Raw genomic sequence first — 24,066 nt, 5'->3', positions numbered from 1 at the left:
AAGCTTAGAGTGGAAGTCTAAACCTTCAGACAGAAGGAAGGTGAATCCCTCTATGAAGCTTGGGAAAGATACAAGTAATTGATCAGAAGGTGTCCTTTTGACATGCTTTCAGAATGGAGCATCTTATGTATCTTCTATGATGGTCTGTCTGAATTGTCCAAGATGTCATTAGACCACTCTGCTGGTGGATCTCTTCATCTGAAGAAAACGCCTACATAAGTCCAGGAACTCATTGAAATAGTTGCAAATAACCAGTTCATATACACTTCTAAAAGAAATTCTATGAATAATGGTATGACTCAGAAGAAATGAGTCTTGAGATTGATACTCTGAATGCCATATTGGCTCAGAATAAAATATTGACTCAGCAAGTCAATATGATTTCTCAGAATCTGACTGGAATGTAAGCTGCATCCGGAAGTTCTAAAGAAGCCTCCTCTAAAGGAGAAGCTTATGACCCTGAGAATCCTGGAATAGAAGAGGTGAATTACATGGGAGAATCCTATGGAAACACCTATAATCCTTTATGGAGAAATCATCCAAATTTCTCCTAGAAGGATCAACAGAAGCCTCAACAAGACTTCAATAATAATAATAGTGGGAGAAATAGGTTTGGCAATAGTAAGCCTTTTCCATCATCTTCTCAGCAACAGACAGAGAATTCTAAGCAGAGCCTCTCTGACTTAGCAACCATGGTCTCTGATCTATCTAAGACCACTCAGTTTTATAACTGAAACAAGGTCCTCCATAAAAAATTTGGAGGCACAAGTGGGTCAGCTGAGTAAAAGAATTACTGAAATTCCTCCTAGTTCTCTACCAAGCAATACAGAAGAGAATCCAAAGAGAGAGTGCAAGGTCATCAATATACCCAAAATGGCCGAACCTATAGAGGAGGAAGAGGCAGTGATTTCCAGTGAGGAAGACCTCAATGGACGTCCACTGACCACTAAGGAGTATCCCAATGAGGAACCAAAGGAATCTGAGGCTCATACAGAGACAATAGAGATTCCACTGAACTTACTATTGCCATTCATGAGCTCTGATGATTATTCTTCCTCTGAAGAGGATGAAGATATTGTTGAAGAGCAAGTTGCTCAGTATCTAGGAGCAATCATGAAGCTGAATGCCAAGTTATTTGGTAATGAGACTTGGAAGGATGAACCTCCATTGCTCATCAATGAACTGAATGCTTTGGTTCAATTGAAATTACCTCAGAAGAAACTGGATCCCGAAAAGTTCTTAATACCTGTACCAAAGGCATCATGACCTTTGAGAAGGCTCTGTGTGACCTGGGGTCAGGAATAAACCTCATGCCACTCTCTGTAATGGAGAAACTAGAGATCTTTGAGGTACAAGCTGCACGAATCATACTAGAGATGGCAGACAAATCAAGGAAATAGGCTTATGGACTTGTAGACGATGTCTTAGTGAAGGTTGAAGGCCTGTGCATCCCTGCTGATTTCATAATCCTAGACACTAGGAAGGAAGAGGATGAATCCATTATCCTTGGAAGACCCTTCCTAGCCACAGCAAGGGCTGTGATTGATGTGGACAGAGGAGAGTTAGTCCTTCAATTGAATGAGGACTACCTTGTGTTTAAGGATCAAGGATCTTCTTCTGTAACCATGGAGAGGAAGCATGAAAAGCTTCTCTCAATACAGAGTCAAACAGAGCCCCCACACTCAACTTCTAAGTTTGGTGTTGCGAGGCCACCATTAAGCTTTAAGTCTCTGTGAAGCTCTCTAAGAGCTCACTGTCAAGCTATTGACATTAAAGAAGCGCTCATTGGGAGGCAACCCAATGTTATTTAATTATATTTATTTTTATTTTTTTAAACAATTGTTTTCCATTCCCATGTTATATTTTTCTTTAGGTAGATGATCATGTGAAGTCACAAAAACAGCTGTAGAATTAAAGCAGAATAAAAAACAGCATCAAAAATAGCATAAAAAACAGCACACCCTGGAGGACAGGCTTACTGGCGTTTAAACGCCAGTAAGGATAGCAGAATGGGCGTTTAACGCCCAGTCTGGCAGCATTCTGGGCGTTAAACGCCAGAATTGGCAGACAGACTAGCGTTTAACGCCAGAAAAGGGTGTTTGGTTGGCGTTAAACGCCAGAAAAGGGCATCAGCCTGGCGTTTAATGCCAGAAAAGGTAGCAGAGATGGCGTGAAATGCCAGAAATGGCACACGGAGGGCGTTTAAATGCCAGAAAGGTGCAGGGAGCAGAATTCCTTGACACCTCAGGATCTGTGGACCCTACAGGATCCCTACCTACCCCACCTCTCTTTCTCTCCTCTTCACACCTCTCCATAACACTCTTCCCCAAATACCTTTGACCAATCACATCAACACCTCTTCCCCAAACACCATTCACCTATCCAATCCTACCCTCTTCCCCACAATCTCTTCACCACTCACATCCATCCACTACTCCCCAAAACACCCATCATAAAACCCCACCTATCTAACCATTCAAATTCAAAAACATTTCCCTCCCAAACCCTACCCCCTCATACACGACTTCCCTTTCTCTCCTACCCTATAAATACCCCTCCTTACCACCTTCAATTTCACACATCATAAACACTTAAACCCTCTTGGCCGAATCCAATATACCCCTCCATCTCCTCCATTTCTTCTTCTCCTCCTCCTTTCTTTCTTCTTTTGCTCGAGGATGAGCAAACCTTTTAAGTTTGGTGTGGGAAAAAACTCTGATTTTTGTTTTTCCATAACCATTAATGGCACCTAAGGCCGGAGAAACCTCTATAAAGAGGAAAGGGAAGGCAATTGCTTCCACCTCCGAGTCATAGGAGATGGAGAGATTCATCTCAAAAGTCCATCAAGACCACTTCTATGAAGTTGTGGCCAAGAAAAAGGTGATCCTCGAGGTCCCCTTCATGCTCAAAAAGAGTGAATATTCGGAGATCCGACGTGAGGTTCGAAGAAGAGGTTGGGAAACTCTCACCAACCCCATCCAAAAAGTCAGAATCTGAATAGTTCAAGAGTTCTATGCTAATGCATGGATCACTAAGAACCATGATCAAAGTGTGAACCCGAACCCAAAGAATTGGCTCACAATGGTTTGGGGGAAATACTTGGATTTCAGTCCGGAAACTGTAAGGTTGGCATTCAACATGCCAATAATGAGAGGAGATCCTCATCCTTTCACTAGAAGAGTCAACTTTGATCAAAGGTTGGACCAAGTCCTCATGGACATTTGTGTGGATAAGGAAATTCAATAAGAGCATGAGGAAATTCCTCATCAAGAAATCCCTGAGATGCCTCAAGGGATGCATTTCCCTTCACACAACTATTGGGAGCAACTCAACACCTCTTTAGGAGATTTGAGTTCTAACATGGAGCAACTAAGGATGGAGCACCAAGAGCACTCTATTATCCTCAATGAAATCAGAGAGGACCAAAAAGAGCCATGAGGGAAGAGCAACAAAGGCAAGGAAGAGACATAGAGGAGCTCAAGCACTCCATAGGATCTTCAATAGGAAGAACAAGCTGCCATCACTAAGGTGGACCCGTTCTTTAATTTTTTTGTTCTTATTTTTCTGTTTTTTGGTTTCTATGCTTTATATGTTTTGTCTATGTTTCTGTCTTTATTACATGATTATTAGTGTTTAGTGTCTATGTTTTAAAGCTATGAATGATTCCATGAATCTTTCACCTTTCTTAAATAAAAAAATATTTTCTGAAAAAGAAAAAGAAGTACATGAATTTCGAATTCTATCTTGAAATTAGTTTAATTATCTTGATGTGGTGGCAATACTTTTTGTTTTCTGAATGAATGCTTGAACAATTCATATTTTTGATAGTGAAGTTTATGAATGTTAAAATTGTTGGCTCTTGAAAGAATAATGAAAAAGGAGAAATGTTATTGATAATCTGAAAAATCATAAAATTGATTCTTGAAGCAAGAAAAAGCAGTGAAAAACACAAAGCTTACGAAAAAAATGGCGAAAAAAATAAAGAAAAAGAAAAAGCAAGGAGAAAAAGCCAATAATCCTTTAAACCAAAAGGCAAGGGTAAAAAAGATCCAAGGCTTTGAGCATTAATGGATAGGAGGGCCTAAGGAATAAAATCCTGGCCTAAGCGGCTAAACCAAGCTGAAAAACTTGAGACTGAGCGGTTAAAGTCGTGGTCCAAAGCAAAAAAAGTGTGCTTAAGAGCTTTGGGCACCTGTAACTGGGGATTCTAGCAAAGCTGAGTCACAATCTCAAAAAGTTCGCCCAATTATGTGTCTGTGGCATTTATGTATCCGGTGGTAATACTGAAAAACAAAATGCTTAGGGTCACAGCCAAGACTCATAAAGTAGCTGTGTTCAAGAATCAACATACTGAACTAGGAGAATCAATAACACTATCTGAATTTTGAGTTCTTATGGATGTCAATCATTCTCAACTTCAAAGGATAAAGTGAGATGCCAAAACTGTTCAGAAGCAAAAAGCTACTAGAGACCACCCGAGATTTGATGGCCCAAACTGGCGTTCAAACGCCCACTAGAGACCCTTTTTTGGCATAAAACGCCAGAACTGGCACCAGAACTGGAGTTAAATGCCCAAACTGGCATCCAAGCTGGCGTTTAACTCTAGAAATGGCCTATGCACGTGTAAAGCTCAATGCTCAGCCCAAGCACACATCAAGTGGGCCCCGGAAGTGGATTTCTGCACTATCTACACTTAGTTACTTATTTTCTATAATCCCTAGTAACTAGTTTAGTATAAATAGCACTTTTTACTATTGTATTCGTAGACCTAGATACTTTTACACTTGGAACCTCTTTGGGAGGCTGGCCATTCGGCCATGCCTAGACGTTTTTCTCTTATGTATTTTCTAGGGTGGAGTTTCTACACCTCATAGATTAAGGTGCAAAGCTCTGCTGTTCTTCATGAATTAATGCAAATACTATTGATTCTCTTTCAATTCACGCTTACTTCTTCTCCAAGATATACTCTCGTACTTAATTCAGTTAAGTCAGAATGAAGGGGTGACCCGTGACAATCACCCACTATCTTCATTACTCACTTGGCCAAGATCCGCATGCCTAACAACCACAAGCAGTCTAAATGATGTTCAAGGTAGTCATTGGATGATAGCCGGAGTATATTCTCTTGGGTCTCTGATCTACGGACCGAGTCTGGGAGATTAGAACCTTCGTGGTATAGGCTAGAATCAACTGGCAGCATTCCTGAGATCCGGAAAGTCTAAACCTTATCTGTGGTATTCTGAGTAGGATCTGGGAAGGGATGACTGTGACGAGCTTCAAACTCACGAATGTTGGGCACAATGACAGTCTGCAAAAGGATAGAGAGATCCTATTCCGATGCTAGTAAGAACCGACAGATGATTAGCCGTGCGGTAGCTGTACCTGGTATTTTTCATCTGAGACGAGTAATTCGACAGCTGATTAGCCGTGCAGAGATCGTACCTGGTATTTTTCATCCGAGAGGATCATACAGCTTGCCATGGAAGGGAGCACGCATGATTGGAGGAAGACAATAGGAAAGTAGAGGTTCAGAAGCAACAAAGCATCTCCAAACGCTTATCTGAAATTCCCACCAATGAATTACATAAGTATCTTTATCTTATTTTATGTTTTATTTATCTTTTCATTATTAAAACCTCATAACCATTTGAATCTGCCTGACTAAGATTTACAGGATAACCATAGCTTGCTTCAAGCCGACAATCTCCGTGGGATCGACCCTTACTCACGTAAGGTATTACTTGGACGACCCAATGCACTTGCTGGTTAGTTGTGCGGAGTTATGAAAAGTGTGATATAGAACTACCTAAAGGAATATTTTCTAATTCATTAATCTTATCCTTATGCATGCATAAATCTTTCAGAAACTTTGCATATTTAGGTACTTGCTGAATAACATCAAAAAGGGGAACAGTTACCTCAAACTTTTTGAAGATTTCTACCATTTTTAGGTCGAGTTCCATATGCTTTCTGGACTTCCTTGCAAGGTGTGGAAATGGGATAGGGATGGCGTCTCTGGTAGCTATAACTTCTTTTGGTGCACCACTCCCTAGTTGAGTTGCTCTTTCTTCAACCATGTCATGTACTTCATTTTCCTCTTCAACATCCTCCACTTCAACCATATCCTCATCTGGGGCGTGTTCCATTGGGTTTGTCTCCTCCTAATTCCTCTCTTGCAGTGTGGTTCCGGACCTCAAAGTGATGGCATTGATGCCACCCTTGGTGTTGGGTAAGGGTTGAGAAGAAATTTCACTGGAGCTTGAAGGCTAGTTGTTGGAAGAGTTCATTGATCCAATTTGTGAGGTAAGAGCTTGTACAGCAGAGGTCAAGCCGTTTAAAGTGGAGCTAAGTGTGTTCTCCATGGCCTTTTGTCTTTGCTCAATAAACTGAAGCAATTCGTCATTAGAAGACGAAGAGGGATAAGTAATCTGAGGGGCCTGCTGTTGGTTGTTCTGAGGTGCTTGGGACTACCTTAGGTGAGGTGCTCTGTAAGGCTGGTTCTGGTTCTGCTGGTACCGGTTTTGCTGATTGTTATTATTATTCCACCTCTAATTTCCCTGGTTGTCTCTGCCTCCTCTGTTATAGTTGTCCCTCCAGCTTTGGTTGGAGTTATCCCTCCATCCCTGGTTGGAGTTGTCTTGCCAACCCTGGTTATCGTTCCCACCTTGGTTATAGTTGCCGCCTTGTTGATAGTAACCTTGGTTTGGGCGGTCATAGAAATTTTGAGTAGCTACCAAGGTGTTGTCCTCTTATTGGAGCTGCAGACACTCATCAGTATAATGACTATAACATGCACATATCCCGCACACTCTCTAAGGAACCAGTTGTTGACTATGTTGTGGTGAGGGAGGTTGAGACTGTTGTTGACTTAAATGTATCTGCTTCAATAGGTTGGTCATATCACACAGACTTTGTGTGAGAGCAGTAGTCTCACTGCCAGAAGAAACCTCTGCAACAGCCTAGGGGTGGCTGTTCCTGTGTTTGTGATTCCTAGTGGACTCAACTAGGTCGCTGATTAGTTGCCACGCTTCATCTGCTGTTTTGTACTTTTTCAGAGAACTATTACCTGCACCATCCAATGTAGTCTTATCCCGAGGCTTCATGCCTTGTGTGAAGTAGCTGATCAACACCAACTTGTCAATCATGTGGTGGGGGCATGCGTTCAGAAGATTCTTGAAGCGCTCCCAATACTCATAAAGGGTTTTTGATTCACCTTGGATAATACAAGAGATCTCCTTTCCCAGTCTATCTGTAACTTCAGCTGGAAAGTATTTTTCCAAGAATTCACTCCTGAGCGTATCCCAGTTGGTAACAACCGCTTCAGGCTAAGTGTAGTACCACTCTCTCACCTTTCCTTCAAGAGAAAATGGGAAGATGGTTAGCAGAATATAAGTTTCATCTGCACCATGACACCTAACAGTAGAACAGGCAGTCTAAAAATCCCTGGGGTGCTTTATAGGCTCCTGAGTAGGTAAGCCATGAAACTTAGGTATTAAGTTGATTAGCGCAGTCTTCAGTTCAAAATCTGCAACCAGATTTGGGTGACGCGCATGATACGGTTGCAGGGTGAAGTCTGGAGCTCCTGCTTCCTAGAGAGTAATCCTCCTGGCCTCCGCCATATTACCTGCACGTAAATCAACTTAATCAGTATTAGAGGAGCTTGTTTCTTCCTCAAATGGCAGTTCAGATTTGCTCTCAGATAAGACTGGTGAATTGGCAATAACCACCTCACCACCCTCAGAGGCTAACCGATGCCGAGCTCGCCTAATACGTGAAAGAGTTCTTTCAATTTCAGGATCAAACGCGGCTAAACTCGGATCAGGCAGTGAATGCGTCATTCAACGAAAGAAACATACAGCTCATGGTAATAAAATAAAATAAAAAAAGTGCAAATAAATAAATTCCAACCAATAAATTAGCACACAGTTGTAACTCCTCAGCAACGGCGCCAAAAATTGATGTGGCGGAAATTGGCCGATGAAGAAATTAATATAAGAAATATGTTGCAAGTACAGTTCTTAACCAGCAAAAGTCCACTTATCAATTTAGAAGAGTTATCACAGATTTAAGAATAAAATTCTAGGAGTATGAATCACAGGCCGTCTCCCAACAAGTTGACAAAAGAGTGCAACTTATTGGTCAGAGGTTTTCCTAGAAATTTTGAGTTTGAGAAACAATAAAATAAATAATTGTAAAATTAAGGAATGGAAATTGACGAGAGAATTTATATAATTCAAGTAAAAGTCTTGACCGGGAGAAGATTAATTGAAATTTCTATCATTGTTGGATTTTCCTGAGTGTAATAATAAAAAGTTGTTGTTCTACTTGGTCATCCCTTATTTAATAAGGGAAAGTTAAGTAACTAACTAACCAACTCTATCACAGGTCCCAATCCTCTCCTAAGGAAAGATTAGAGTTAGAGACTAGAGTTGTCAGCCATCAACTTCCAATTAGGATTAATACTTGAGTATTCCAACTCAAGGTTCTTCTCTCAATCAACTCCCAATCAAGTTAGGGTACTACGCATCAGGTACGCGCACACGTCGCTGTGCAAAACTCGTTTTCACACGTACGCGTCAAGTACGCGAACGTGTCACTGTGAAAATCTCTAGATCGCGTGCACGCGTGAGCCATGCGTATGCGTCGATGCTCACTGGTTATTTCTTTAGTTTCTTGTGTTCCTTCTATTTTTGCAAGCTTCCTTTCCATCCTCTAAGCCATTCCTGCCCTGTAAAGCCTGAAAATACTGAACACACAGATCACGACATCGAATGGTATAAATGAGAATTAAAATACACAAATTAAAGGCGTAGGAAGCAAGTTTTCAATCATAGTACAAAACTAGGAATGAATTGTAAAACCATGCAAATAGTATGAATAAGTGTGTAAAGACTTGATAAAAGCCACTCAAATCAGCACAAGATAAATTATAAAATAGTGGTTTATCAATCATTGCCTATTTTTCTATGCTTTTTCACTAGATTTTGATTTAGTTTTCATACCAATTTTATTGATAAAGGAGAAAAATCATGAAAAATCTCTGCATTAAGAAAATCTCAAGCACAGGTGATTTTTGTTAAGATACAGGGTAAATAAGATGAATTAGATCACAACTAAGTGAAGTTATGATTTTGAGCATTATTAGCACACTTAGTGGAGTAATGATTATCCTGTATGTTACTTGGATACACTTGTTTGTTTGATGACAGGCTAAATAGAAGCAGAGAAGCAGAGAAAAGCAGAGTTAGGGAGCCAACATTGATGGAAAAGTTTGAATAAACTTTGGCAATGAACTAACGCTGTAAGGAAAAATGGAAGAAGCAACGTTGGAGGGAACGTTGGTGATCCAACGTCAACCCCAACGTGCGCACAAAAGAAGCCTGGAAAAATTTGCAGCCACGTGTACGCGTCCTTCACGCATACGCGTGCTTGATGAAGAAGTGGCAAACCACGCGTGCGCGTCACCTGCGCACACGCGTGAAAAGGCCAATGTTGGAGGTAACGTTGGGGAGCAAACGCTGGGTCCAACATCCGCGATGACAACCCTGGGCAAAAATTTGATATGACGCGTACGCGTGGGTCACGTGTACACATCGATTGGCAAAAAAATAGCATGCACGCGTACGCGTGGGGCACGCGTACGCGTGGATTGAAAAATGTTGGAGCAGACGTTTGCATGCCAACATTGACGCAAATGTGGATGACAGAGTTTGAGGGCAATTTTTAACATTGCAACATTACTAAAGGCCCCAATGCACCCCTGGACCATGCAAGCAAGCTTAGCCCATCAATTGTAACTCAAGGCACAAGAAGGATCTAGATTAGGAATTTTAATTCAATTGTAATTTTCTCTTTCATTTTTGTAAGCCTATATATAGGAAGTAGCTGGATTGGAGAAATAATTCTGGATCGGAGGGGAGTCTAGGATCATGCATTCACATCCCCTGACACACACCCTTCACGCACTTTTATTTCTTTTCTTTTCTTTTCTTTTCTGTTAGTTTAGTTTTAGTTTGTAATTTCCTTTTTGAATTTGAAGTTTTAATTCAGTTTATTTCTTCATCTTCTTTTTTATTCTGCACTTACTTTCTTTTCTGTTAAAATTAGAGAAATGAATTAAACTAACTCTTTTCATTGGGTTAGAGAGCTCTATTGTCATTTAATGGATCAATTGTAATTTTCATCATGCTTTCTCTGTCTTTTCTCTTGGTCTTACTAGAAAGCTTTCGATCCTAATTCAATTGAACAATTGTCTTGACGGAGAAATTGTTCATACTTGGATTTCCTCGGAGCCTTGTCAAAGGAATGAGGAAATCATGCTAGAAATGCTTTCTCACACTGGATTAGGTTGGGGGTTGGATGGATATAGTGACATGTAATCCTACCAATACTTTGATCTATGAATGTGTGTGGTATAATCAGTGACCAAACTTCACCTCTTCCCATGAACAATTAAACCAAGACATTGGGAAATTGTTCATGCTTAGAGAGATTAGTGAGCCAAGACATTGGGATCCAATCACTTAAGGTTGCCAAGAAGATCAATGAATGCATTGATTGAGGAAGAGATGAGGATGAACTTAATTCGGAGAATTGCAATATCTCTTGATCCCAATGTTCATTTTATTTTTCCTCTTTTACTTTCTGTCATTTACTTCCTGCACTTTACATTTATGTCAATTTACTTTTCTGCACTTTACTGTTTTCATTTACTTTTATGCAATTTATTTTTCTGCTGCTTATCACTCCAAACTGAATCGTCTAACTAGTCTAACCAATTAACTATTGATTACTTAATCCGTTAATCCTCGTGGGATCGACTTCACTCTTTAGTGAGTTATACTACTTGATACGACCCAGTGCACTTGCCGGTTAGTCATTGCGGAGAAGTCTTGTTTTCCGTGTATCAAGTTTATGGCGCCGTTGCCGGGGATTAATCGTGATTAACAAATTACCGGTTAGTTGGTTACCTAGATTAGACATTTTCTTTCTGTTCATTTACTTGCTTTCGTCTTTTATTTTTTTATGCTCTTTGACTGTTTGTGTTAATGCCTCACCAAGAAGCCCCTGTTTGTGACACCTCTAGCTCTTGGTGGATGTGTTATTAACACATAGAACAGTTTCTTTTATTTAGATTTCTTTCAAATAAAATTGGCATATATGGTTACATTCTAAGTTTGGTTTTGCCCCGCAACAATCCGTTTCAATCTTTTTGGATACTTGCATCAATTCTAAGAGAAAGTTTCACACTAAGTTTAGTGTGCCACTTATATTTTTTGTGCAATGTATCAAGCAAAATCACTTGTTTGTTTAATCATAGTGCCTTTGCTTCTTAGGCCTATAGTGTTACCTTTAATTTTTGCTTGCTTAACCACATACATTACTCATATTTCAGTGTTTAAGACATTCATGACCTATCATGAACCTCATCACCACTGTTTTAATTATTGCTGGAGGATAACCAATCATCTTAAAATGGTGTAGAAATGGGAAGAATAGGTGGTGAAGGACAACAACAATGAAGATGAACTACAAGGTGGTAAAGTTCCTTTTTCCTCTTATTTATTTCCAGTATTTTCAATTGCATGATTGTCTTCTACTTTCTTTGTATGTATGTGTGATTGCTCCTTGTGAATAAGCATAGTTTGAATTGTGAATTGTAACATGCTGCATGACATCATGACTGCCATCTTGAATTTTGTGAGTCCATAGCAATTTAATTTCATGATCATAAACAAACAAGGTCATTAAAGAGGAAGTTAGCATGACCATATAAGTATTGGGAAGCTAGCATGATTGTTTTGTTGCATAATTACATTAGAATTTATTTGATTGAAGTTTTCATTGAGGACATTTTATGACATTCTTATGAAATCATGAAAACCTTGAATAAGCAATTGCAATTAAGGCAAGAAAAGGGGGGGGGGAGGGGGAATGAGAAAGCTAAAGGCTCTGAGTACCAATGGAAATTTATTTGTTAAGTACTTGTGGTGTTTATGTATCAAGAAAAAATCTTGAAAACAAAATACTTAGAGTCAAGGTTAGGCTCAAGTGCAAAAGCACACCCTCAAAGCTCAAGGCTCTTAGCTTCAATGATTAGAGAATCCAAAAAGAGAAGAAATAACACGAGCTAAAAAGATTCCTCTAATTAAATGCTTGTGGTGCTTATGTATCAAGTGGTAATACTTGAAAACAAAGCATTTAGAGTCGTAGCTTTCAAAAAATGGTGCAAAGCACCCAAGAAGCTAAGAAAAGAATGAAAAGCTTGTTTCAAAGTGGGAAGCATCAATCATCTGATTTCTTTTGTAATTGCTGCATGTATAAAAAAACTAGCTAACCATGAATATTACACTGCTACTCCTCTCACCTTGGTTTGTCAGACCTTATTGCATGGTTCTCTCCTTGCTTGGGACAAGCAAGATTTAAGTTTGGTGTTGTGATGCCAGGGCATCATTGCCTGTTTTTCTATGCTTTATCACTAGATTTTGATTTAGTTTTCATACCAATTTTATTGATAAAGGAGCAAAAGCATGAAAAATCTCTGCATTAAGAAAATCTCAAGCACAGGTGAATTTTTGTTAAGATACATGGTAAATAAGATGAATTAGATCACAACTAAGTGAAATTATGATTTTGAGCATTATTAGCACACTTAGTAGAGTAAAGATTATCCTGTATATTATTTTGATAAACTTGTTTGTTTGATGACAGGCTAAATAGAAGCAGAGAAGCAGAGAAAAGCAGAGTTGGGGAGCCAACGTTGATGGCAAAGTTTGAATAAACTTTGGCAATTAACCAATACTGTAAGGAAAAATGGAAGAAGCAACGTTGGAGGGAACGTTGGTGATCCAACGTCAACTGCAACGTGCGCACAAAAGAAGCTGGAAAATTTTGCAGCCAGCGTACGCGTCCTTCACGCGTACGCATGCTTGATGAAGAAGTGGCAAACCACGCGTACGCGTAACCCATGATGAGCAGATAATTTATACCCTTTTTGGTATTGTTTTTACATAGTTTTTAGTATGTTTTAGTTACTTTTTATTATATTTTTATTAGTTTTTATTCAAAAATCACATTTTTGGGCTTTACTATGAGTTTGTGTGTTGTTTTGTAATTTCAGGTATTTTCTGGCTAAAATTGAGGGACCTAAGTAAAACTCTTATTCAGAGGCTGAAAAAGGACTGCAGATGTTGTTGGATTCTGACCCTCCAGCACTCGAAGTGGATTTTCTAAAGCTACAGAAGCTCAATTAGCACGCTCTCAATTGCGTTGAAAAGTAGACATCTTGGGCTTTCCATCAATATATAATAGTAAATACTTTGCCCGAGATTTGATGGCCCAAACTGGCTTTCAAAGCTAGCCTAAAACTTTCTGGCGTAAAATGCCAGAACTGGCACCAAAACTAGAGTTAAACGCCCAAACTGGCACCCAAGCTGGTGTTTAACTCCATGAACAGGCTATGCACGTGAAACCTTCAATGCTCAGCCCAAGCACACACCAAGTGGGCCCCGAAAGTGGATTTCTGCACTATCTGCACTTAGTTACTCATTTTCTGTAAACCCTAGTAACTAGTTTAGTATAAAAACTACTTTTAGAGATTTATTTTAAATCTTTGGATCATATATGTAACTTTTTACATCTTGGAACCTCTTTGGGAGGCTGGCCATTCGGCTATGCCTCGACCTCTTTTCACTTATGTATTTTCTACGGTGGAGTTTCTACACCCCATAGATTAAGGTGTGGAGCTCTGCTGGTGCGAAATTTATAACCCACAAACTTACCGGCAAGTGCACCGGGTCGTACCAAGTAATACCTTATATGAGTAAGGGTCGATCCCACGAGGATTCATGGATTAAACAATAATAACGTTTGATAGGATTAGTTAGACAAACAGAAAATAGTGTTGGAAGTTCAAAATCATTGAAAAGTAAATTCAAGAATTTCAGAAAACAAGCAGCAAATGAGTTGTGAAATATTTGTGGAAAAACAGTTAAGGCTTCAGAGTTTTTTATTTTCTAAATTGACTTTTCTTATTAACTAATTTTAATAATGTAAGATTTAATTCATGGTAAACTATTTGTGACTAGACCCTAATTCCTTAGACCTTCCTAGTCTCCTCTAAAATTCATCAACTGCCAATTCCTTGGTCAATTAATTCCAATTAGAGGGTGATGATCAAATTCTAGTTTATAAGCCACACGAATCCTAATTATCTAAAAATAAAGGGATTATATGTCACGTATCCTGTTAAATACAAACAATTAGAAATTCAGGATAATATGTTTTCAAGCTATTGTTCAAGTAAAGAGCTTTTCCAAGTTATACGAGAACTCAATTAGAACATGGGTCATACTTCCGTTCCACCCAAATTCATAAAATGAAGAACGAAAACAATTATTGAAATATAAATCAAAACATGAATTAAAATAGAAAAATAATAATATCAATCCATACAATAGACAAAGCTCCTAACCTTAACAATGGAGGTTTAGTTGCTCATGGTTCAGAGAAAATACGGACTGTAAATTGGGATGGAATGGGATCCTCCCCTGGACCTCCTCCAAGGAAGGAATGTTTCCCCCTTTTATAACTAATCCTCATAAATTTAAAATCTAATTTTTAAAATTAAAATAATATCTTTTCCTAGAATTCAAATTTGAATCTAAATTCGAATTAATTTAAATAATCAAGTCTTCAATGGATGGATGGGAACCACTTGTTTCGTCCATTCTGCAGCTTCTAATTTGTGTTTTCTGGGCTGAAAACTGAGTTAAAACAGCCTAAAAATTGGCCCCAGCATTTTTCTACGTTTCCTGCACGTGGCGCATGTCACGCGTACGCGTCGATAGTCTTTTCTACGAGTCCCGTGGACGCGTCAGTCACGCGCACGCGTCGCTGAGCAAATCTTCAAATAACGCGTACGCGTCAGTCACGCGTCGCCATGGAAAGCTCCAAATTCACGTGGACGCGTCAGGCACGCGTGCGCGTCGCTCCTTGCTGCCATCTCCTTTGATTCTTGTGCTGCAAAAACTCCATCAAATCCAGCCGAATGCTACCTAAAATAAATAGTATTGCACAAAACTCAAAATAGCATCCATAGTGGCTAAAATATAGTTAATTCTTAATTAAACTCAACAAATTACATGCAAATTCACTAGGAAAAAATAGGAAAGATGCTCACGCATCACAACACCAAACTTGAATTGTTGCTTGTCCTCAAGCAACCAAAACTAATATAAGCTTAGGATGTGAATTTGCATGAGAATGAGAATTCAATTAAGCCCATGTCTTCTTCTTATAATGGGGTTTACAACTACAATCCTGAACAGTTTTGGCATCTCACTTTATCCTTTTAAGTTCAGAATGATTGGCATCCATAGGAACTCAGAATTCAGATAGTGTTATTGATTCTCCTAGTTCAGTATGTTGATTCTTGAACACAGTTACTTTATGAGTCTTGGCTGTGACCCTAAGCATTTTGTTTTCCAGTATTACGACCGGATACATAAATATCACAGACACATAATTGGGTGAACCTTTTCAGATTGTGAGTCATCTTTGCTAGAGTCCCCAGTTAGAGGTGCCCAGAGTTCTTAAGCACACTCTTTTTGCTTTGGACCACGACTTTAACCGCTCAGTCTCAAGCTTTTCACTTGACACCTTCACGCCACAAGCACATGGTTAGGGACAGCTTGATTTAGCCGCTTAGGCCAGGATTTTATTCCTTTGGACCCTCCTATCCATTACTGCTCAAAGTCTTAGATCCTTTTTACCCTTTGCCTTTTCGTTTAAAGGGTTATTGGCTTTTTCTGCTTACTTTTTTTATTTTATTTTATTTTATTTTTTTCTTTTTTTTCACAAGCTTTGTGTTTTTCACTGCTTTTTCTTGCTTCAAGAATCAATTTTATGATTTTTTGGATTATCAATAACATTTCTCTTTTTCATCATTCTTTCAAGAGCCAACAATTTTAACATTCATAAACTTCACTATCAAAAATATGCACTGTTCAAGCATTCATTCAGAATCATAGAAAATACCACCACATCTAAGTAAGTGAGACTACTCTAAAAATTAAATTTAAATTCTCATGCACTACATCTGTTCTTCTTTCTTTTTGATTTCAAGCTTAGTGGGCAATACATGAGACATCTTTCAGAATTAAAGCACTTAACAGAAAAATTAAACTAGAACTTATGAATCTACTACTAAAGGATCATGCAGCAAATAAAGCAAAATAGCAGAAAATCAGAACATACATAATAAAAGCGGGAGGAAATAAAAATGAAAGGAACTCAACCACCTTAGTTATCTGAGCGGTCATTTTATTCTTCAGGTCGTGCTCCTCAGTGAAGATGATTCGCCTCCCTTTTGGTGCCATCGGAATAGACAGAAAATCCTTAAGCAAAGCGTCAACACCAAACTTAAAGGTTTGCTTGTCCTCAAGCAAAGAAGAACTGAAAATAAAAAGAGACAAATATTATGAAGAAAGAAAAAGAAAAGGATAAAAGAACAAGAGGGAATTAGGATTGGGGGGTGGATGATTTGAAATCAGGCGCTGAAGTGGTGTAATTGGGCGTCGCATGCGACGCGTACGTGTAAGGCACGCGTACGCGTGGACCGCATAAATTTCAAGTGACGCGAACGCGTCAGGGACGCGTACGCGTGGACGGCCAGGATGGGAAAACAAAGCGAACGCGTTAGGGACGCGTCCGCGTGGTGGGGCTTGTGCGCCCAGCATAGTTCCAGCCACACACCAGCATAACTCTCTGGCCAAACACCTTTTACGCCGATTTCACTCATCCACGCGTGCGCGTGCTTGACGCGTACGCGTGGAGTGCCAAAATCGCAAATGACGCGCATGCGTCATGGACGCGTACGCGTGAGCTAATTTGTGCACCAGGCACACTTCCTGCGCCACTCCCGCATAACTCTCTGTTCACTTTATTTTTTTTTCACGCACACCCATCTGACGCGTACGTGTCAGTGACGCTTGCGCGTCGTGTGCTCTTTTTTTTTGAGGAGTTCGGTTCCTGTTCTAAGATAGCTGCATGATCAGAAAAATAGTGAAAACTCAAGAAAAATCAACTAAGTAAGAAAACTACTACTACGAAAAATAACTAAGAATGAAAAGGAACGATCATACCACGGTGGGTTGTCTCCCACCAAGCACTTTTAGTTAAAGTCCTTAAGTTGGACATGTTGTGAGCTTCTTGTTATGGTGGCTTGTGCTTATACTGATCCAGGAATCTCCACCAATGTTTGTAATTCCAATGGCTACCGGGATCCCAAACTAGGCGCATAACGCCTTTGAGCAAGTTGAAGCAAGTGAGGCCCCAAGAATGTTGATTGTGAGAATGAATTCCAGGGTCCCAAACCTTGCTTTTACACCCGTCTTCTTGTGGATCACCATTGTTCCCACCGGGTGGCAAGCAATCTGAATTCTCACAGAGACATCCAAACAACCTTCTAGACCCATTCAATTGAGCTCTACACCAATCCTTGCACTTCAATTTGGAGCATGCAACCATATTGAACCTTGCTTGACAACTCTTACCACTAACCATCTTCCTCTCACTCTTAATGCCACAAAGAGCTCTAAGTTGACCATCTGTCTCCAGTAGCCCATATTCAAGTGGGAACGTAAAGGTTAAGGATAGGAATTTTACCCACTTGAATGTTGTATTGGATGGTGATGGCTTTGGGAAAGGTCTTACAAGCTCCACTCTCCTGTGTTCTTCTTTGAATTCTATCACCTCTTTGCAAGCTTCCTCAATTTCAACCTCTTCTTCTTGGTAGCTTTCTTCTAATTCAATATCTTCTTTATTGCTTACCAAGGGCATGGGAGATTATACATCTTTCTCTTCTTCCATGTGTAAGGATGAAAAGTTCTCTAATTCACTGGAGTATGAACTCCTTTGATTGATTTCCTCACTTTCTTCTATAGGATCTTGCATTATATCTCTTGGGAAGAAATTTTCTTGCTCCTCTTCCTGTGACTTGATAATCGACTGCACATGCTTCTCTATATTTTTGACACTTGTCTTTATATCCTGTAAGAATTCTTTCATGAGAAGCTTAATATCTGATGGTATTTGAGGTGAATAAGGAGGAGGTGATGGTTCTTGATAAGAATAAAAAGAGGATGGCTCTTGGTAAGAATAGATAGATGGTGGCTCTTGATATGGGTAGAAAAATGATGGTTCTTGGTATGTATATGGAGATGGTGGTTCTTGATATGAATAGGGAGGTGGTGGCTCTTGATAGTTGGAACATGGAGTACTGAAGTTTCTCTGGTTTTGACTTTGCCAACCAAAATTTGGGAGGTCTCCCCATTCATAATGATATGAATCACTACTCGGGTGTGAGTAGTAACCCATATGATCTCTCTCCATTATTTTTCCTTAGCACAAAACACCAAAAAGGATTAAACACACCATATGGTAAACAAGAAAGCAAAGAAGAAAGAACGGAATTCTAAAAATTAAAATAAGAAAAATCAAAATAAAACTAACTAGGAAATACCAAACTTAATTTCAGAAATTAAGAGTAAAAAAATAATGGTTTAAAATAATTTTATTTTTATTTTATAATTTTTTTATGTAAATATTAAAACTAAACAATAAAATAAAGTAAAAGGAAGAAATAGGGTAACGAAAAAAATAATAAATAAAATTTAAAGTTAAAGAAACTAAAAAAAAGGAAACAGGGGGAAGGGGGAGTGTTAACGTAAAAAAAGAAAAGAAGGAAAATTGTTAATTTTATTTTATTTTTTTTTATTATTTTTTTTCAAAAAATAATAGAACAATATTTAAATAAAATTAAAATCAAAACGCCTAATCTAAACAATTAAACAATTAATAGTTGTTAATCACAGTCAATCCCCGGCAATGGCGCCAAAAACTTGATGCAGAATTTATAACCCACAAACTTACCGGCAAGTGCACCGGGTCGTACCAAGTAATACCTTACGTGAGTAAGGGTCGATCCCATGAGGATTCATGGATTAAACAACAATAGCGTTTGATAGGTTAGTTAGACAAACAGAAAATAGTGTTGGAAGTTCAAAAGCATTGAAAAGTAAATTCAAGAATTTCAGAAAACAAGCAGCAAATGAGTTGTGAAATATATGTGGAAAAACAGTTAAGGCTTCAGACTTATCTATTTTCTGAATTGACTTTTCTTATTAACTAATTTTAATCATGTAAGATTTAATTCATGGCAAACTATTTGTGACTAGACCCTAATTCCTTAGACCTTCCTAGTCTCCTCTAAAATTCATGAACTGCCAATTCCTTGGTCAATTAATTTCAATTAGAGGGTGATGATCAAATTCTAGATAATATGCCACACGAATCCTAATTATCTAGAAATAAAGGGATTATATGTCACGTATCCCGTTAAATACAAACAATTAGAAATTCAGGATAATATGTTTTCAAGCTATTGTTCAAGTAAAGAGCTTTTCCAAGTTATACGAGAACTCAATTAGAACATGGGTCATACTTCCGTTCCACCCAAATTCATAAAATGAAGAACGAAAAGAATTATTGAAATATAAATCAAAACATGAATTAAAATAGAAAAATAATAATATCAATCCATACAATAGACAGAGCTCCTAACCTTAACAATGGAGGTTTAGTTGCTCATGGTTCAGAGAAAATACGGACTGTAAATTGGGATGGAATGGGATCCTCCCCTGGACCTCCTCCGAGGAAGGAAAGTTTCTCCCTTTCATAATTAATCCTCATAAATTTAAAATCTAATTTTTAAAATTAAAATAATATCTTTTCCAAGGATTCAAATTTGAATTTAAATTCAAATTAATTTAAATAATCAAGTCTTCAATGGATGGATGGGAACCACTTGTTTCGTCCATTCTGTAGCTTCTAATCTGTGTTTTCTGGGCTGAAAACTGAGTTAAAACAGCACAGAAATTGGCCCCAGTGTTTTTCTGCGCTTCCTGCACGTGGCGCATGTCACGCATACGCGACAATCACGCGTACGCATCGATGGTCTTTTCTGCGAGTCACGTGGACGCGTCGGTCACACGCACACGTCGCTGAGCAAATCTTCAAATCAGGCGTACGCGTCAGTCATTCCAAATTCACGCGCACGCGTTAGGCACGCGTGCACATCGCTCCTAGCTGCCATCTCCTTTGATTCTTGTGCTGCAAAAACTTCATCAAATACAGCCGAATGCTACCTAAAATAAACAGTATTGCACAAAACTCAAAATAGCATCCATAGTGGCTAAAATATTGTTAATTCTTAATTAAACTCAATAAATTACATGCAAATTCAGTAGGAAAAAATAGGAAAGATGCTCACACATCAGCTGTTCTTCATGAATTAATGCAAGTACTATTGTTTTTCTTTGAATTCACGCCTACTTCTTCTCCAAGATATACTCTTGTACTTAATTCAGTTAAGTCAGAATGAAGGGGTGAACCGTGACAATCAGCCACTATCTTCGTTACTCGCTTAGCCAAGATCTGCGTGCCTAACAACCACAAGCGGTCTACATGATGTTCAACGTAGTCATTGGACGACAGCCAGAGTATATTCTCTTGGGTCTCTAATTCACGATTCGCATTATCTCTCCTGACAACAGAGCATCCGAATTTGTGATTAGAACCATCGTGGTATAGGCTAGAACCATTGGCAGCATTCCTGAGATCCGGAAAGTCTAAACCTTGTCTGTTGTATTCTGAGTAGGATCTGGAAAGGGATGACTGTGACGAGCTTCAAACTTGTGAATGTTGGGCGCAGTGACAGTGTGCAAAAGGATAGAGAGATCCTATTCCGACGCTAGCGGGAACCGGCATATGATTAGCCGTGCGGTAGCTGTACCTGGTATTTTTGATCCGAGACGAAAAATCCGACAGTTGATTAGCCGTGCAGAGATCGTACCTGGTATTTTTCATTCGAGAGGATCATACAGCTTGCCATGGAAGGGAGCACGTATGATTGAAAGAAGACAATAAGAAAGCAGAGGTTCAGATGCAACAAAGCATCTCCAAACACTTATATGAAATTCCTACCAATGAATTACATAAGTACCTTTATCTTATTTTATGTTTTATTTATCTTTTAATTATCAAAATTTCATAACCATTTGAATCCGCCTGACTAAGATTTACAGGATGACCATAGCTTGCTTCAAGCCAACAATCTCTGTGGGATCGACCCTTACTCACGTAAGGTATTACTTGGACGACCCAGTGCACTTGCTGGTTAGTTGTGCGGAGTTGTGAAAAGTGTGAATCATGATTTCGTGTACCAAGTTTTTGGCGCCGTTGCCAAGGTTTGATCGAGTTTGGAGAACTGTCGGTTCATCTTGTTGCTTAGATTAGGTAATTTTATTTTATGTTTAAGCATTTTATTTTTTTATTTTCAAAAAATCCTTCAAAAAAATATATTTAGTTTTCTAAAAATTCATCAAAAATTTTAAGAATGAATTCCATCTTCGAGCTTCATGATGGTATGTTAAAGCTTGGTTGGCTATTAAGCCATGTCTAAATCTTTTGGACCGACGCTTTAACTTATCATATTCATTGGATTGTTGTATGTACTTGTTATCCTAAAGCTTGGCTGGCCATTTGGCCATGTCTAATTCTGTTGGACCGAAGCTTTAGAATAACATTGCATCAGCCTTGGGATTCTCATTCATAATTATATGCTAAAGCTTGCCTGGCCATTGGCCATGTCTAATTCTTTTGGACTGGAGCTTTAGACTAATATTACATGAATCCTGGAATCCTTATTAAAAATTTTGAATTTTTTTATTTCCTTTTTCAAAATAAATTTCGAAAAATATACAAAAAAGTAATAAAACCATAAAAACCAAAATTTGTGTTTCTTTTTTAAGTCTTATGTCAAATTTTAAGTTTGATGTCAATTGCATATTGTTAATTTTCGAAAACTCATGCATTATGTTCTTCATGATCTTCAAGTTGTTCTTGATGATTTTCCTTATTTGATCTTTGCATTTTCTTATTTTGTGTCTTTTGTTGTTTTTCATATGCATTTTCAAATCATTAGTGCCTAAAGTTTAAAAATTTTTAAGTTTGGTGTCTTGCATGTTTTTCTTTTCTTAAAAATTTTCAAAAATATTTTCTTGATGTTCATTATGATCTTTAAAGTGTTCTTGGTGTTCATCTTGACATTCAAAGTGTTCTTGCATGCATTATTAGTTTTGATCTTAAATTTTTATGTCATGTGTCATTTTGTTGTTTTTCTCTCTCATTATTAAAAATTCAAAAATAAAAAATAATATCTTTCCCTTATTTTACTCATAAATTTCAAAATTTTGGGTTGACTTAATCAAAGATTTTTAAATTTAGTTGTTTCTTGTTAGTCAAGTCAAAATTTCAATTTAAAAATTCTATCTTTTCAAATCTTTTTCAATTTTATTTCATGTTTTTTGAAAATTCTTCAAAATAAATTTTCAAAATCTTTTCCTTATTTTTACTTCATATTTTTGAAATCTTTGCTAGCATTTAACGCTTTGATTCAAAAATTTCAAGCTTGTTACTTTTCTGTTAAGAAATGTTCAATCTTTAAATTCTAGAATCATATCTTTTAGTTTCTTGTTAGTCAAGTCATTAACTTTAATTTTAAAAATCAAATCTTTTTAATTTCCTTTTCATTCTTTTTCAAAATAAATTTCAATCATATCTTTTTCAAAATTTGATTTCAAAATCTTTTTCTAACTTCTTATCTTTTCAAAACTTATTTTCAAATCTTTTTCAATTAACTACTTGACTTTTTGTTTGATTTTCAAAGTTTACTGTTTCTTATCTTTTTCAAAACCACCTAACTACCTTTCTCTCTCATCATTTTCGAAAATCACTAACCTCTTTTTCAAAATTCCTTTTAATGAACTAATTTTTTAAATTTTAATTTAATTTTATTTCTTTTAATAATTTCGAATTCTAACTTATAATTAAAATAAAAATAAAAATATTTTTCTTTTCTTATAATTAAAATTTGAATTTTTTCTTTCTCTCATCTCTTTCTATTTATTTTATTTAATTACTAACACTTCTCTTCTTCTTAAAATTCAAACCCCCTCCCTCTCTCTGTGTTCGAATTCCTCTTATTTTCTCTCTATTGCCATTCTTCTATTCTCCTACTCACATAAAGGAATCTCTATACTGTGACATAGAGGATTTCTCTTCTTTTATGTTCTCTTCTTTTTCATATGAGCAAGAACAAGGATAAAGACATTCTTGTTGAAGTTAATTCTGAACCTAAAAGGACTCTGAAGAGGAAGCTAAGAGAAGCTAAAGCACTACACTCTGGAGAGGACCTTACATAAATTTTTGAAAAAGAAGAAGACATGGCTGAACCCAATAACAATGGTGGAGATGCAAGGAAGATGCTTGGTGACTTTGCTGCACCATCTTCTGACTTCTATGGAAGAATAGCATCTCAATTCCTGCAATTGGAGCAAACAACTTTGAGCTTAAGCCTCAATTAGTTTCTCTAATGCAGCAGAATTGCAAGTTTTATGGACTTCCATTGGAAGATCCTCATCAGTTCTTAGCTGAATTCTTGTAAATTCGTGATACTGTTAAGACCAATGGGGTTAATCCTGAGGTCTACAGACTTATGATTTCCCCTTAGCTGTAAGAGACAGAGCTAGGACATGGTTGGACTCACAACCTAAAAAAAGCCTGAACTCTTGGGAAAAGTTGGTCAATGCTTTCTTGGCCAAGTTCTTTCCACCTCAAAAGTTGAGCAAGCTTAGAGTGGAAGTCCAAACCTTCAGACAGAAGGAAGGTGAATCCCTCTATGAAGCTTGGGAAAGATACAAGCAATTGATCAGAAGGTGTCCTTCTGACATGCTTTCACAATGGAGCATCCTATGTATATTCTATGATGGTCTGTCTGAATTGTCCAAGATGTCATTGAACCACTCTGCTGGTGGATCTCTTCATCTGAAGAAGACGCCTGCAGAAGCCCAGGAACTCATTGATATGGTTGCAAATAACCAGTTCATGTACACTTCTGAACGAAATCCTGTGAATAATGGGATGACTCAGAAGAAAAGAGTTCTT

At 37.9% G+C, this 24,066-nt stretch overlaps 3 non-coding genes across 3 annotated transcripts; 1 reads left to right on the top strand and 2 right to left on the bottom strand.

The window, feature by feature from the left end:
* On the bottom strand, positions 1 to 108 carry LOC112739963 (small nucleolar RNA R71). The gene has a single exon (XR_003170896.1). It is a non-coding gene; the product is annotated as a small nucleolar RNA R71 (small nucleolar RNA).
* A 7,031-nt stretch (positions 109 to 7,139) lies between these two features.
* LOC112740058 (small nucleolar RNA R71) lies at positions 7,140 to 7,247 on the top strand. Its single transcript, XR_003170993.1, has one exon. It is a non-coding gene; the product is annotated as a small nucleolar RNA R71 (small nucleolar RNA).
* Positions 7,248 to 23,748: 16,501 nt separating this feature from the next.
* LOC112739217 (small nucleolar RNA R71) lies at positions 23,749 to 23,856 on the bottom strand. Its single transcript, XR_003170154.1, has one exon. It is a non-coding gene; the product is annotated as a small nucleolar RNA R71 (small nucleolar RNA).
* Positions 23,857 to 24,066: the final 210 nt, after the last annotated feature.

The sequence above is a fragment of the Arachis hypogaea genome, chromosome 13 (assembly GCF_003086295.3).
Source record: "Arachis hypogaea cultivar Tifrunner chromosome 13, arahy.Tifrunner.gnm2.J5K5, whole genome shotgun sequence".
In the NCBI taxonomy this organism is placed as follows: domain Eukaryota; kingdom Viridiplantae; phylum Streptophyta; class Magnoliopsida; order Fabales; family Fabaceae; genus Arachis; species Arachis hypogaea.
This window is presented reverse-complemented; position numbering and strand designations above follow the sequence as displayed.